General features: G+C 44.5%; 1 protein-coding gene across 6 annotated transcripts in view; it reads left to right on the top strand.

Annotated features, from left to right (window-relative positions):
- AK9 (adenylate kinase 9) overlaps nucleotides 1-14,829 on the top strand; it is a 1,219,082-nt gene that overhangs the window by 193,056 nt on the left and 1,011,197 nt on the right. The gene's annotated exons all lie outside the window — the stretch shown is intronic.

A 14,829-nucleotide genomic window follows, 5' to 3' on the forward strand; every position in this document is an offset into this window, starting at 1 on the left:
ACCCTGAAGAGAGTTGTGGGCTGTTGGCCCCCCTTGGCCCCTCTGGGAAAAAATATCCTGGACATCAACTTGGCTTGGCTGTTGGCTTGGCTGTGGCTTGGCTGTTGCTGCCACTGGCATTGATACTAAAAGCGACATTGACAAACCATTGGCAACCCCAAGATTGCTCACCTCCCACAGATCTGGCTCCCGGTCTCCCAAGAGAGGGGCAAGAAAAAAGACACCAGTGGACCAAGAAGTGGAACCCCGTTGGATTCTTTTCTTGCGCCAGTGGTGAGCATTGTCGCTAAGGAGATAGACATGGCAGAGAGATGATTATCCCTTGTCTAGGGGAGGCACTCAGCCTTTCCTCTCAGGGAGGGGAACATACACAGATGGTGTCGCCACTGAGGGATTGCGCAGGCTGTCCATCGCCATCTCTGCACATGTCTGAAGTTGTAGACCATCCCCTCTCATTGACCAAGGAAGAGGCGCTGCTCATGGAGGGGCCCAAGATAAATAATCCAGACAAATCAGTGATGCTGGAAGGGGCCATAATCATTGACGGTGTTCCGGAGAAAGAGGAAAGCTAGACAAGGCCCAATAACTGTGCAACATAAAAGGCAGAGGACTACTGCTTGTCTCTCCACCCATGCCAACAAAACAACAGGCCTAAGCCCTATAGAGGTGGAGTCAATGCTCGCTCCCACTGACAGTGGGGAAAAAGGGGAGACGATACCGGAATGGGACAGTGTTAGACCTGTCAGCCCTTTGGGTGGTCCCTCCTCATCATTATTTATTTTGTCCCACTTTTGCCTCAAACCCTGTTAGTATTTTTCCTTTTTGGGAACCACCAGACTTTTTAGTATTGATGCAGATTCAGGGAGCCATTTTATCTACCCCTGGAACTTCTGTCTGAGGGCCTGAAACACAAAATGGTGGCCACCCATTGTCACCTGTGACATCACTGGAACCTACTAGAACCTTCTGCAACATTCTGGAACCCTGTGACAGTTGGAGGCGGTTTAGAATGTTGGGAAGCTAAGCCAGAGTTGACAGTTGGAGCTGGCAGTTGGCACCTGACTGGTGAAGGGAGAGCAGCAGAAACCTGAAGGAGGAAGGAGTGAGGCAGCAGGGGTGGAAACTTGTGCCTGGAGTGGGGACCATAAACCCACCCTTGATACTAGTCCCTACTGACTGAGCCCAGCCTGGAGCCCTGTGTGGGAGAAAGCAAGAAAAACCATCTTAAGGACCTGGACAGCAGGAACAGGCCTTAAAAGTAAAGAACAGCAAGTTCCTGACCTGGTTACTGGTAACTTCTTGAAGTCCGACGTCGAGAAGCCTGGAGACCTGGAGCCCGAGGTGGAGAAGCGGCGCTGACTGGAAAGCAGACGTCGTACCCGGAGCCGCCAGAGGTCGAGAGAGGGCGCCAACGGAGGTCGTGGAGAGTACCAGAGGTCGAGGAGGAAGTCACCCGAGTGTGCGGCGTCGACGGGGGAGTGAAGTCCGCCCTCCGGAGTCGCCGGAGACCGAGGTGAAGCGTGCCGGAGGTCGGGAGTGGAGATCGCACTCCGGAGTCGCCGGAATCTGAAGAGAATCGTGCCGGAGGTCGGGAGTGGAGGTCGCACTCCGGGGTCGCCGGAACCTGAGGAAAGGAGCACCGGAGGTCGGGAGTGGAGATCGCACTCCGGAGCCGCCGGAAGTCGACATCGAGCCAAGGCCGCCCGACGTCATCGAACCGGAGCCGCCCGAAGTCGACATTGAGCCAAGACTGCCCGACGTCATCGAACCGGAGGTCGACATCGAGCCGAGGCCGCCGACATCGAACCGGAACCGCCTACCGGCGTCGTCAAGAACTGTCATTGTGCCGAGGCCGCCGACATCGAACCGGAGCCGCCTCACGGCGTCGACACGACTCCTGCGGCGTCGGAGCTTCATAAAAAGGGCAGTAAGTGGAATAGAGGGCGCCTAAGGCCCTGTGAAGCCCTAAGAGACCATCCTAGAGGCTAGAGAGGTGCTGGAACCAGCTTGATTGTGCCAGGGGTGAGCTGAGACTAATACAGAGGGGTTGTGTAGTGTGGGTGAGCCAGATCTCTAGATTCCCCCTTGACCTACCTCAGTTTAGGCCTCAGCCTTGTCCAAGCCAGGGAGTATACCCCTCAGGCCAACCAAATCTCTACAAGCTGGGATTGGGTCAAATCATCCCATAGTACCTCAGGAATGTGAACTGATTTACAAGTGTCACTGTTGGCTTTTATTATTTATTGGGAGCACTGTATTTATTGTATTCATCCTATTTATTGCCTCACAGTATTTATTGCCTCACAGTATTTATTGTTTCACAGTATTTATTGTCGCACAGTATTTATTGTCTCGCAGTATTTATTGCCTCATAATATTTAATTGCCTTTTATGTAATGCACTTATATTTATGCCTTGATTATTTATGATCTACCTTATTTATTGAATCGTTGAAGTATTATTTATTTGACTTACCCTTCCACAGGAAAAGCCTTGTGTACTGTGATTGTATTATTATTTATTTAATCAGCAACTAAGAGAAAAGAAGATAAAGAGATATATTTTCAGTATAATTTTTAAGGTGTAGTGTCGTTTTTGGAACGGATGCACGCATGGTTATTGTGTGGGTATGACGTATGCTTAGCACGGTGCCTGATCCCTGACCACTCGAGCCAAGCTACCACAGTGTATGTCCGGGAAAATCCCATTACCACCACCCTTCCGGTGTGGGAGTGGGGTTTTTCTAACAGACAGTGTCCGGGATCAAGTATGTACTATGGTGATAACCGTCATTGCTCCCCCACTGGATAGAGTGCATGCCTTGGAAGCGACAGTAAGGGACTTGTCATCCAAAATAAAGCACATGCGGACACTCCCAGCTTTTAAGCAGTTATTTGATCAAGAGCTGGCCAATGTGGGGAGCAGTGCAAACAACGCTATCAATCCAGCGGATTAGTTATCTCATCTGCCTAAGAACCCAGCACTACCATCAGGTCCGCATGTAAACCCATCCACGTCGGACAGATTTGGCCAATCTGTACTCTGCAGGACCCCCGTAAGTAGGGAAAATTTGGATCAAGTATAGGCTAATAAAGGAGGCAGGTGGCTGTCACAGGACCGGTCGACACATTCCCATCTTCGTCGGCCCCCGCCCAAACTCGTTTTAGCCCCAGATTGCTACCCTTAGGTGGCAGTCCTGGTTGGAGTACCTACACTTTCCCGCGACAGAGAGGAGAGACACTGGGAATTGAACAACAGAGTGTGCCACTGGCTATCCTGTAGCACTACATTTTCTATCCCTGAGTATGGCGACATCCTACTAGAAAGGAGAATTAGTTGGATTGTGCATACCCTCAAAACTATTGAAGGGGATTGTGTTATTATAAATTGCAGGTATCCAGATTTGGCATACATATCGGTTGATTAAAACTGGTTGTAGGCTGAGCGAGACAGATGCTGTAATCAGCGCAGTTCAGCTTGGATTCTTTCATAGACCGATCCCACCCAGTCAGCCGAGTAGAGCAAGGTCTGTGAGACAACAACTTAATGCTGCAGGAAGTTACACCGTACTAACTAGCAATAGATTTACACCATTATCTGGGCTGCACAATAATGATTGAATCTCACCTAGCTCCTGTATGCCATACTGAATGTAAAGGGTTTGATGGTTTATCATTTACATGGATGACCCTTAGTAACAATAGTATTCAAACTACCCAAGTTACCTCCCGGTCCTCAACAGGAATATTAGATCATGCTGTGCCCCCCACCCCGATTGCTCCCTCAATTCCATCGTATGTTGTTATAGACAGGGCTCCCCAATGAGGTCCCTATTCCAACAAGATTTTTATCCTGGAGTGTAGCTGGTCTGGCATTTAAATTAGTTATTCTACAATGGTGTGATTTTATTGATCAATATGGCGTCTGTCTCTTTCAAGAGACATGAAGCCATATGCACTAAAGCATTTTCTCATAGACACAGAATGGTTTAAATACCTTTGACACATCTGGCTTTGGTCTCTGCAGCCCCTCTACGGCACAAGTTATGTGATTTTTTTCAAGGCAGCTACATCCACAGGGGCCTTCAGGGGGTCTTACAATATGGGTGAAAACCACCATCACAGTCCTGGTGAAGGAGGTTACTGTGAATTCTCTAGACATCACATGCTTTAGCTTGGCCACACACCTGGATGTGACAAATTACATATACACTATATACTGTAGACCGATCAGGAATAGGACAGACTCAATTGTTGGAGACCAACTGAATGAGCATTTAACTTCACTTCCTGCTTCAATAAAGAAAATAGTAGGGGTAGACTTTAATTGTCAATTTGAGCCATTGAGTACAGAAGACCTTACTCTGACAACAGACGAGGATGCTACCTGGTCTAAACCAGAGTTGGAAATACCCCAATCAACAAATGGTCCCCTTTAGAAGGCCAAATTAATGCCCTAACTTTCAACCAGGGGCTCCATGCTTGTAATGGCAGGTCAGTCTCTGATAGATCAGGTAATCACACGTTTAACTGGGTAAATCACATCATCTTAATTCATTACATAATGTTGGACGTTAAGCTTTGGACATTTTTTTTTAATATGGCAGTCATACCACGACTGGACAGCGGCCACCGTGCCCTGACTCTCAAGCTAAGTCTGTCATTTAGTGCACAACATAACTTCTTAGGGGAGCCCTTCGATAGATGACTAAGGGTTACTAGCAACAGCCGTAGGGTCAAATGGAGAACAATAATACACTCCCAGGAAACTATCAGTGAGATTTACAGGATGGTTGCTGTCGGTATGGAGAGTATGGTACAATTGATTAGCACAGGGAGTACTCCTGAGTCACTTAGGGAGATAATTGAAATCCACAAACGGACGTATTAGAATCTGAGGAGCTAATTTCTAACTGAAACAGAGCAGAAGAATGGAAGCAGGGACTTTGGGAGGCTTTCCTAGATTCTGTCAAAATGAAAGACGAACGTTCCTTCTGGAACGTGGTAGCAACAGGAAGCAGGGATGGATATAGCATCATAGAAAATAACATTGCAGCTAAAGAATGAGTGGCACACTTCACCAGTTTATACACGCAGAAGGGAGATCAGGAAGATAACACGTGGAGACATTTTGGGGTTGGAGAAAAACGCCAACCCAAAATATGGCTCCATTGCTATTGCGAGTCAAGAAACAGGTGAAGGCCTGGTCCCTATTGCCATTATCCTTCCTTCGTGGATCAGCCATTTTCAAGATGGTTTCCCTACCCTGCTTGCTCTACCAACTTCAGAATTGCCCCAACGCTATTTCTCCATCGTGGTTTCAACTGATTAATGCACTTCTGGGTCAATTGCTAAAAGGCGGTGCTTCCCGCATACCTCTCTGGACCCGCTTTCATTCCACCTATTGTGGGGTATCGCTGCTGCTGATGTACAGTCCTACTACACAGCCTTCCACTTGCAGATCATTAATGGTATGGAGCCGAGGATGACCCGGCATACGCCACAGAAAGATGAGCGATAGGTGACACTGCCCTACTGAACATGATTTACAGTAGGAAAAAGAGATGGATCTCTTCTCCCAGCAAGCAGGGTGGTGATAAACATGTGTAGACGGTCCCTCCATAAGATGGATTGGTGGGGGAGACTTATGCAGGGGACCGCTTTGGTGGGGCACTCTCTCCAACAAGTGGTCAAGCTGAGGGGCTTTCAAAAGTGGGACACTATAGGTATTTCTACATTAGGAGACGTTATACATGGCACAGTGCTTGAATCATTTCAAGAGATGCAAACAGACTCCCAGTTGCACCATAGCCAGTTTTACAAATGTCTGCAGTTGTGACACACTACCTCCCCCTACCTGTGTGAGCTGTCAGGATTTAGCCCGCTAGAAGGCAAATTGTTAATGGGAGATCTTGACACCCACAAGATCTCAAAAATGTATCAATCCCTGGTTACAAATAGCGCCACTACACTCTAGTTTGCTCAGGCGATCTTTCATTTCATTCATGAATTTTATAATTGGTTCTTGTTCAATCTCCTTGCTGAGCATGTCTAAGATTTGTTGAATTTCTTCCATGATACTAGCGCGATCTATTTCCGCATATTTAATTAAGATCAATAGCATTCTGCTAGAAGACTCCTGGTTATTGTCGGCCCATTCCCTAAGCATGTTCGGGTTAGGGTCTTCATATGTAGGGGCCACCATTATTCTCAGACCCCGTGGGATTCTCTTTACTTCCAGGTACCGGTTCAGTGACTTAGCCTCCCACCATTTAGATAATTCTGCCCGCTTCAACTTCTCCAATCTTTTCAAGCGGGATGTTACATCGCTCACTTTAGTGTTAGCAGTTGTCGCCTCCGTTCTCTTGCTGTAACTGGGAACATTATCACTGAAAATTGACAACGCTGCTTCCTCTCTATCCTTAAGTTCGGCAGCTGACATAATTCTGAATAATAAAAGCGTATAGATTTATTAACGCTCTGAAAGAACCGCCAGTTACCGCAACCGGCCAATACCTGCGGTACATACAATTCCACTGGCTTTCCCTTCTCCCCAGTTCCGTATAGGCAAGCGCTTACCTCAGCACTGTCCACGTACTCCTCGGGTCCTCCGACTCGGCGGTGTGCGTAGATAGGCAATCAGGCAATTTCTCGCTAATAATGGTGGCCACTACATATGAAGACCCTATCCCGAACATGCTTAGGGAATGGGCCGACAATAACCAGGAGTCTTCTAGCAGAATGCTATTGATCTTAATTAAATATGCGGAAATAGATCGCGCTAGTATCATGGAAGAAATTCAACAAATCTTAGAAATGCTCAGCAAGGAGATTGAACAAGAACCAATTATAAAATTCATGAATGAAATGAAAGATCGCCTGAGCAAACTAGAAACTACCATCAAAGAGAGAAAGGCGCAAAATTTCTGCGAGACAAAATTGACTATGACCGGGGACAGATTTATACTTTTGCCAAAAAATTTGAAAACATGAGGAGACAAAGAATGAATATCAGCAGTCAAGAAACACAGGCTCAACAATCAGACCTGAGCAGTATACAGAGTTCTGAAATCGATACCGATCTTGAGGAAGGGGTGTCCAGCACAAGACCAATATTAATTCCATCAGTAATTGATGAATTTGATTTTTTAAGGGAAGAGAGACGATTCAACTTACGTCCAAGACCCCCATTAAACTCCAGACCTCAAACAGCAAGAGGCAGAGGAGGAAGAGGCGCAAAGGCGCCAAGTTATGCAGCATCAGGAGAGAAACCCAAGTCCAAAGGCAACAAGTAAATGAAGAGGAAAACGTGACAATTGTGAATTTAACTAACATCAGTCTCTCTAATGAGGAAGAAAGGATTTTACGCTTAGGCTCGTCTTATTGTCCGCCAATCGACATGGACTATACCACCATGAGAGTTGATGTGTTTAAATTTGTAAGATCTCTGAAACTGAAAAAGTTTTTTGCAGTTACTCCTAAAACTACAGACAAGTCTACAATAAGTACTGCGGGGGATGGAGAAGAGACTTTCGCAGTGAGTGATTTCAACTTAATGATTGACTTACAGGAACTGCAATCGGAAAATGATACGAGTGATGATTTTCCAACTATTCATGCTCTACCTAACACATCTAGTAAAATTGCACAATTGGCTGCCACTGAAGCTATTCAAATTGACAGCAGGGAGTTGACGGAATTCAAGATGCCTTCCAAATTTACACCAATAACAGCAAGGGACTCTGTTGATGTCTTCAATGACTTGGTGGTAAATGAGGTTAAAGAATTGTGTATATCAATAAATGCAAAGAAAAAACCATGCACGAAACAAGCAAGAGATTATTACAGGCTGATTGAGAAATTATCCAACAATGATGACTGTATTGTACGAAATGCTGACAAAGGGGGCAATGTAGTTCTATGGGGCAGGCAGCAATATCTAATTGAAGCCTACAAACAACTAGGGAACAAAGATAATTATGCCAAAGTACAGAAAGAGGTGATGGTAAAAAGCTTTGATATGTATAATTTACAACTACTGGAGTGGCGTAGACAGGGCCTAATTGGCCAAGATGAATATTCTTATTTAACAATTCTCAATCCGACCACCCCAGTATTTTACCTAATCCCCAAAGTCCACAAGGACATTACAAACCCTCCAGGTCGCCCTATTATTTCGGCAATCAATAGTGCATTTGAACACACATCAAAGTTTGTTGATTCATTTCTTTGTCCCCTAGTTAGTAAGCTTCCTTCTTTTATCCAGGACACAGGTGATTTTTTACGAAGAATATATGACGTGCCATGGGAATCAGATTTCCTTTTAATGACTATTGATGTTACAACCTTGTATACTAGCATACGGCACAAGGATGGGTTGAATGCTGTTAAACACTTCCTGGGGGGCAGACCAGTTAAGTTTTGGAACCACACACAGATGTTATTAACTATGGTCACCATGTGTTTAGAAAATAATTTTTTTCTTTTCAATGGTGAGCTTTACCATCAACTCTGCGGGACAGCCATGGGTACCTGCTTCGCCCCCAGCTATGCTAATTTGCATATGGGCTGGTGGGAGGAGCAGGTAGTCCAATCCCTTTTCCATCAAGAAGAACAGAAAAATGTAATTATGTGGAGTCGGTTTATCGATGACCTTTTTATTATATGGAAAGGCGATGAAAACAGTGCCCAAGATTTTGTCAACAGGATACAGATTAATCAATTGAATTTGGAGTTTACCAGTTCCATTAGCAGATCAGAGGTCAACTTCTTAGATTTAACAGTTTACACCCATCAAGGCCAGCTACACACGAAGTTGTTTCGAAAACCCACAGATGGTAACACGTTGCTTCATGCATCCAGTTTCCATCCAGCCAACCTAGTCAGGAGTATCCCCTATGGGGAATGCCTCAGAGCAATGAGAAAATGTAGCACGAAGCAAGATTTGGACATAGAATTGGAATGCCTCAAAAGAAGATTCTCTACAAGAGGATACTCTCAGGAATGCATTCAAGAAGCGATGAGGAAGGCTACTCAAAAATCTAGGGAAGAAGTACTCTTCAACCCTAGTAAAAACAAAAATAAAAAGAATGAAAATTTTCAATGCAGGATGATCACGACATTTAATAATCAGCAAAATGATTTGAGACATATCCTGCAGAAGCACTGGCACATCATTCGTAATGATCCTATTTTGAAAAAATTTGTGCCAAAAAGGCCCCTTATTACCTTCAGAAGGGCTCGGTCTCTCAAACAGGCTTTAGTTAGCAATATGCTAACTACTAAAACTCAGGCAAGTACTAATAAGTCATGGCTAGGGAGGAAAAACGGGTTCCTAAAATGCACTAAATGCAAGGCATGTACCTTCGGTAAGAACACAGCTGGTTATATGTCGTGTTACTCCAAGAAAGAACAGAAAATAAAAGGTCAATTTTCTTGTAAAACCGAATTTGCTGTTTATGTGCTTCAGTGCCCTTGTGGCCTGAAGTACGTAGGCAGCACTATTCTTCAGGTCCACAAACGAGTGTTGCAGCATATACGAGCAATTAAAAATGTGGATAAAGCGTATCCCGTTGCTCGACACTTTGCAAGTTGTCACAAAAGTGATACAAAAGGGTTGTCATACTTTGTAACCGATGCTGTACCAGTGAACATCAGGGGAGGTGATCGCCAAAAAATATTGCGCAAGCTAGAATCTAGCTACATTATCAAATTTAATACGAAAACCCCAATGGGGCTGAATATGGAAGAAGATCTTTACACATACCTGTAATTATCCTTACGATCCTGTTATTTTCTTTTTTAACTGTTTTACTTTACTTATACCATTAACAGGAGGGTAAAACTAATAACAAAGAGGCAGTATAATGAACCGTTCCTTGTCAACAATTCTAATTTTATTCATGAGGGAATTGGGTAATAGCCCACTGGGGCTTAAGCCATATTCGTTTGCATTAAGACCATATGTCGAGCATGATAATGAAGGATTGTGGATTGAAAAATTCTGCAATATCGGTGTGTCGGTCACTTGACCGCTATACATTATATAATATATTTTATTTCTGTATATTTGTTTGTTATACTATGAATAAATTGTTAGCATAGTCATCTCGGCCCACTAGGGCTGTGAAGTAAATACAAAAAACATGATCAGTAGAACCCGAGTTGCTTGCTCATGGTCAGAGGAATTAGTCTGAAAGAATATTAAGTTCTATATTATGCAAACGTATGAATTGAAGGCTACCAAATGGTTTAATTTGCAACAAATTGCATTGACTACACTTGTAAGTGCATTGTTTGATTTAGAAAGGTAATTGTACAAGGTTCGACGTTCTGTGGGTAAAATGCCCCATGTTACATTTCAAACTACGAGTCTGTCTTCACCCTCATTGTTTTTGTAGTTTTCACGTGACACGGCATAATTTTCAGTTAAATTGAAAGAAAAACTTTACTGCAATGTTAGTGAGCAAGCCTGCAGGACAGGCGAAACGCGTCTGACATTATCAGCTGACAATAAAGTGGATTAACTGTACGACACGGCGTCGACTCTCCTTTCGTGGGATTTCGTGGCATATTGGGACCGAGTCTCGGAGGTCCGGAACGCCGACGCGCCCTTCGGTCTGGAGGTGGTGGGTTTACCGAGGCACGAGTGGAGTATATATATATATAATTCACTGAAAAAACCATAGGTTTCACACATGTTATAGTTAGCGGAAATTTTACTGATAAAAAACCAATGAAATTGCCCCGTTATAGTTAGTGCTGGCAACTATAACTCACGCGACCGCAATCCTCTGCTGATGCTAATACTGTATTTAGACACTTATTTGCCCATGTCTTCTTCCATACATTTTTAGCTATACATATATTACAAATATTTTTTTTTATAAAGACACATATGTCATCAGCAGAAGATTGCGGTCGCGTGAGTTATAGTTGCCAGCACTAACTATAACGGGGCAATTTCATTGGTTTTTTATCAGTAAAATTTCCGCTAACTATAACATGTGTGAAACCTATGGTTTTTTCAGTGAATTTGCAAGGTTTTTTAAATGCTAATTCCTAACTATAACGTGTGTGAAACCTATGGTTTTTTCAGTGAATTTGTACGGTTTTTTAAATGCTAAGTTACTTTACGCCATTCGAGGCGTGCGCGCCCACTTAACGCAGTGCGTTCCGTGCACGGTTTTTATCAACTTTAATAAGCCCTGTACATTTGGTGGCCTTCGGCCACCAAAAGCACAGGGGGTGGGGTCAATGTGGATAGTGTTTTTTTTATTTCGATTTTATAATTTCATGTTGCCAAAATATAGTTTTTTTAGTGATGTAATAAGCCCTGTACATTTGGTGGCCAACGGCCCCCAAAAGCACAGGGGGTGGGGTAAGTGTGGATAGTGTTTTTTTTATTTCTATTTTTTACCGTACGCTTACGGTAAGCGTACGGTAAGCGTACTCGGCGATATTGCCGAAAAAAAAATAAAACCGTTTTTGCTCTTGGGGGATGTTTGGGGACTCCCTCAACATGACTATGTGGGAGGGAGTTGTCAAAACAGCCCCGTAACATGTTTTTGGGCATCATGTTTGATAAATAACACTCAGTGCGAGAGACAAAATGGCGGACGCCGCTTCCTGGTTTCGGCCGATTCGAATGTTTACTAAGATCTAAGAGCCAATCAGAATCGCGCTCGCGCACGCCACCGTACGCGTACGGTAAGCGTACGGTAAGCGTACCGTAAGCGGGCTCAGATATATATATTGATTTAAAGGCTATTTTCTCAGAATCTACTGAACAGATTTACACCAACCCTACAAAAGGCACTTCCTTGACATAGGGACTACCTCTCTGCCAAATTTCTAGTAATTCTGTTCAGCCGTTCGGGCTGTAGCTCGTTCTAAAGGTCCTATGGAAAAATGCATGGGAAAAACGCGTTTTGGGACCCCCCTTTTATCTCAGCCCCCGCTTGACGAATCCCCCCGAGACTTTCAGGGTAGGAGCGGAGCGTAGCGCCCCACCTATTTTGAGAAATTCGCGAGGATTCATCGACCGCCGCCAAAGTTATTCAAAATAGAATGTTGCGGATTTCCTATGGAAAAGGGGTCCTAACTATAACTACCTACTTATTAGTTTTTGCCTTTGTTGTGCAGGCATTGGTTAACCAGGGAGTTCTTTGGCGAAACTGATATAAGCTATAAATTTTAGATCGATTTATTAGATCGAATTGAGCTGCACAAAATGTCTCATTAGTCTTGAAATTTAAATTTCTTTGGCCAGCACACATGTGTTTTAAAAGTATTTGACTTTTATTCGTGGCTTTAGAATTAATTGAAATATGAATCTCAAGATGAATTAATGCATACAACTGTTTGCGCATTTGCACAAATGTATTTTACATAGTATGTTTTCTATGTCTATTGTGATGATGTCATGATTAACCTTTGCACTTGCACTTTAAAAACTCTGGCTTCACGAGACAGCGTCATGTGATCAAGGCCTCTGGAAGGCCGAAACGCGTCATGGCAGCTATTGGGTTTTTGATTTAATAAAAACCACTAAGCACTTACTCTGGGTCCGTGTTCGTCTTTCGCGCTGGAATGCTGCGCGGTTGGTGAGGCGATTCCTTGTGGCATTCATTTCTCCGTTCTTTGCTTCTACGGAGTGTCACGGACCCCTTCTTCGTCTGGGCCGAGCAACAGGAAGCACCCTCCCGGTTACCCGGAAGTCCTACGAGCTCCTAGTCGGAGCAGATGCGAGTGCCCCCGGACAGCCGACAACCACCCCTGCCGTAAGCCAGTGGCCAGCCGATTCGTGAGCAAGCGGCCGTGAAAATTGCCAAGGTAGGAGGTTTTTGGGCATTGTGAACCGGTGAAGAAGTGTGCGAACTTGCTTACGCTACTACCGCTATTCAGCGTTTTGTAGTGTTGGTGAAAGAATCTTTGATACATTATCCCCAACCCAAGTATAATGGCTGCCGGCGCTGGGAGAAGCCGCGAGGAGGCGGCATTAGAAATGTTTGATGACTCACCCGGCACAGTCCCTGTGACGGTTAGTACCCAGGAGGTCCCGAGAACGGGCAACGCTGATTTAAAAGAACTTTTTAAGAAACTGGAGAAAGCTATGCGTATTGAAACTTCAAAATGGTGGGAGCACCGTTCCCTGTCGCGCTACTTGGAAGTCGGGCGTGTACCACGTGGCTTGCGCATTATGCTGGCACCCAGCTATGAAAATCCTGACCCTCAAATGTTGGCAGATTGGGCGGAATGCAATCTACAGTCCTCTGCTAATCTATTGAGGATTCTAGTGAAATACGCTGAAAGAGACCGCTTAAAAATCCAAACCACCATAGAGGATTTAAATGAGCAGATCAGCAAGCTGGGCCCCTCGGAAGCAGAAAAGAGGCTTCGTGAGGAAATGCACACCCGTTTGGATAAGGAAGAGGAATCCATCAAAAAACGCAAGGCTTTCAAGTTCCAAAGGGACAAAATTGACTATCAAAATGGCCAAATTTTTACATTTGCTAGGAAATTTGTCACCTATAAACAAAAAGCGCGCCAATCTGCCACGGTGTCCACGTCAAGCAATCCCGTGGGTCACATATCATCTTCCCTATCAGATCTAAGCTCTATTCCAGGAAGTGAATCGGAAAATGAGCACACCTCTACAAATAAAGAATTGGGGTTTACAAAACTTACCATGGCACAAGAGGTGGATTGTTTACGGCAGGACAGACGCCATACCTTAAGACCACGGGCGCAGAACACGAGAGCAGAAGGAGACGCAACAACGTCAAACGAAGGGAACGTAGGCAACACCGCAAGATCCAACTGCGGTCCAAAACCTCAGAGCGGCAAAAGAGTACAGAAGCGATGGACTCGCAAACAATGATCCCAGCAGTTTCACCTTTAGCTGTCATTAACCTCACGGACATGCAATTGAGTTCCAAGGAGGAGAAGATTTTGGCGCTTGGCCTTTCATTCTGTCCAGCAGACAACTTTAATTATGCGCAAACCCGCGTAGACATCTATAAATTTACACGCAAACTAAAGCTTCGTAAATTTTTCGAACTGAACAGAAATAAAATGGGCACCACGCTGAGTGAAAACATCTCCTCAAGTCCTCCAGTAGGAACTGTGGGGGATTTCAATCTCCTTTGTGACCTGCAGCAGCTCCATGAGGAGGGTCGAATTCAGGATTCATCACAAAGTGATCCTTTGCCTGTTACCAACAAACCAGGTGTGACTCCTTTTAAACCCAAGTCCACTTTCAATCCCATCATGGTCCATGATAACATAGAAATTTTCAATGAAAGAGTAACCTGCCAATTGAAATCATTGCACAAATCAGTCAACAGTGCTCGGCAGGCCCAACAACATTGGAATCATGGATATGGACAACTCATGAAGAAAATTCAAAAGGATGACAACATCATCGTTCGCCAATCGGACAAAGGAGGTAACGTGGTGCTATGGCCAAGACAATTGTATGTGGAAGAGGCCCTGTTACATCTAAATGACAGAGCTTGTTACAAGAGAACAGAGTGGAAGGTGGTAAAAGCAGCTTGGAATGACTTCTATAATATGCTGTTGGCTTGGAAGAGTGCAGGCCTCCTCAGCATTGAGGAATTGAAGTTTTTAAAGGTCAATCCCCCAATCATGCCGGTTTTCTACCTGATCCCCAAAATACATAAAAATGCAGCCAAACCGCCGGGAAGACCAATCATCTCGGCCAGGGGAAGTATTTTGGAAAAGACCTCATTGTACATTGATTTTTTCTTGCAGAAATATGTGAGGGGATTACCTTCCTATATACAGGACACCAATGACTTTCTGAGAA

This window comes from Triturus cristatus, chromosome 6, assembly GCF_964204655.1.
Source record: "Triturus cristatus chromosome 6, aTriCri1.1, whole genome shotgun sequence".
In the NCBI taxonomy this organism is placed as follows: Eukaryota; Metazoa; Chordata; class Amphibia; order Caudata; family Salamandridae; genus Triturus; species Triturus cristatus.